Source organism: Buceros rhinoceros, unplaced genomic scaffold (assembly GCF_000710305.1).
Source record: "Buceros rhinoceros silvestris isolate BGI_N320 unplaced genomic scaffold, ASM71030v1 scaffold10477, whole genome shotgun sequence".
NCBI classification, from domain to species: Eukaryota; Metazoa; Chordata; class Aves; order Bucerotiformes; family Bucerotidae; genus Buceros; species Buceros rhinoceros.
In genome coordinates this window covers 24,626-27,265 of record NW_010423975.1, presented here as the reverse complement: position 1 = coordinate 27,265, position 2,640 = coordinate 24,626, and positions in this window count along the sequence as shown.

Genomic DNA, 2,640 nt, shown 5'->3' with positions numbered 1-2,640 from the left:
CCAAGACCGGAGAATGGGACAAATAAACAAGCAGCGAGGAGAAGCTCAGAGCTTGATCCAGCTCCCAGTGGGAGCCGTTCCATCATCCTCAGGAGCTGCAACAGGCTTCAAGCAAGAGCCAAGGCGAAGAGGCTCAGCCCAGCAACAGCTCGAATGCTTGGGATTTTTGCTTTGGTCACACTCAACCATTTTGGAAGGGAAAATTACAGCCTAATAAAAACTGTGTCTCCACTGTGGTTGAGAGGGTAAAAAAGCCTACTCCCATGAAAGAGGCAAAATAGATGCAATCCAAACCTAATCCTTTGTTAATAAGTGGTAAATCAAAAGCCCAGCCATGACCCCTCTAACGTGGCTGAAGTTCATCCACTCTGCCTGCTACTATGAATCATCAATATTTCCTATTTAATTTCAAGCTCCACTCAAATACTTGTTAAAGCAGACAAACCCACACCAAAAAGAGATGCCCTTGTATGAAGTTCCAGGCTCGGAGGCTGAGGTACAGCTGTCCCCAAAAGTGCTGGATCCCAAATGACAAAATCGAGAATACTGGAGTGAAGAGCACTAAGCTATTTTCCTTTGTGCCCAAAGTCAAGAAGGGAAGCTGAAAAGATAATATGGTGACAAGGAGATAGCAGATTTTATCTGTTTTAGAAAGATCCTAATCCTACAAGAGTATTATATTTAAAGCAAAGAGAGAAAAAGAAAGATAGGAAAAATACTATTATAAACTGAGTTGTTCCTTTAAAAGTACACAGAGACTCTTGTCTCTTTTCCATGGCAAATTTCATGATTTGGACATTTTTTCCATTTTAGAAAATGTAATGAAGCGAGTAATTTGGGTATTTCCTGCAAACTCCAAGGAAATGTGTCTGTTATCCAAAATGCTGGATTGTGACACAGTGAAAAAGTCTACTTTGATTTTATACTTTGTTTTATACCACTTGAAAACATTAAGAGCTGAATTTAAAAGCCATCTAGAAAAATAGAACACTTCACTCTGGAAAGGTAAAACCAAAAGATTTCAGATGCAGTGCAGCTGTCCTTGGGCAGCCACGAGGACAGTCCAAAACAAAAATTTCTCAAACCAGTGTGTTCCAGTGAAATTCTGTTTGATAATTAGTGCTGTCTAGATAATGACTTGTCAGGCAGCTTCTGACCAGCTCGGCATCACGCCGTCACCCCTCTCCTGGGGGCAGAGTTGCCCTGCTCCCCGGCAGCCAGTGGCTGTGGGGAAGGAGGGCTCCTGGGTGGCAGTGCAGCATGACTCAGTGGCGGGTTAGGCAGGATGGGCAGCTGCCAGCTCAGACGAGCTGCCAGTTTATCACAGCTGAACTGAAGATGGACAAACATGCTGCAAAGCTGCATTAGACGCCTCGGCCTCCTCGTCTTTCTGAGAGGATCAACACTCCTGGCATAAAAACTTTCTTTTGATCTTCATCGGAGCAGAATACCCTCATCAATACTAGTCTATATTATGTTTGCTTTAAAAGAGAATGTGCTCCAAAGAGCACAGAGACAATTTTTTCTATGACTCCAGTCAATCAAGTCTCTGTACATTAAAAAAATGCTGAGGTTATCTCTAAAATAGCTACACTCAGTCTAGTACAAACCATGCCAGGCAAGTCATCAGAATCAGATATGTCTTAAGAGTTTAAAAATAAACCGGCTACTTCCATAAAAGTTACGAAAGAATTGGCAATCTCAGTTCCTGAATGCTATGTACTATTTGTTTATAAAAAGGCGTGCTTCAGCTCACCATCATGAAGCACCTCTGGTGGGATGGGATAAAAATGAGGCAGAAGGCTCCAACCAGGGGCCACAGACCACTGTATAGAGCTCAGATCTTCCAGCAGGTGTTTTAATGCAGTTACGGCCAGTGCCCTAAAGGTTTGGTCACTGAAGTGAGGGTGAAATCCCTTTTTTGAAGGGGATTGTTTGTAGCTCATGCCCAGGTGGACCTGGAGCTCTTCCCTACCATCCCACCTTCAAACCACGGGGCCTAGTGGCTGTGTTCCTCTGCACTGTGGGAGCTTGGCTCCCAAAAAGCCATACATAAACCTTCCAGAGAGGGTAACCTATAAGAAGAAAATACAGCAGAACTGCTGCAAATGGCTCAGCAGCACAGCAGGAGCATGCTGGGATGCAGCCCTGTCCTGCACTGCACAAAGCTCAGGCTGCAGAAGCAGCACACTGTGACAACCGAGAGGACCAAATAATGGGCAAGGAGAATGCCCTACGTGCAGGTTGTCACAAGGATGACACCCTACATGCAGGCTGTCACAGGGATGACAAGCAATGAGTCAAGCATTTGGCCAGCCACGTAGCTCAGTCTTAGAGGCAACAAGATGATTCAGGGTCAAAACCAAGATAATGGTTCTTCATTTCTGAGAGAATGGAGAGACTTGTGTTGGCCTCATCAGGCTTTTATGAACAAAGCGGTTGTAAACCCAGGACTAACACGGCTTTATCCAAGGCCTCTATTCTGCATGGGATCTGCTGCCACCTTTGCTTTCCATGAGAACTGGGAGTAAAAGGGTTTTGACTGAAGCTCTGCAGTGATACTGTCAGAGCTGAAGTGGAAAACAGAAGAACCAGCCCACTTGCCACAAGGCCTGAAATGCTGAAGAGGGCTTTGCCGCC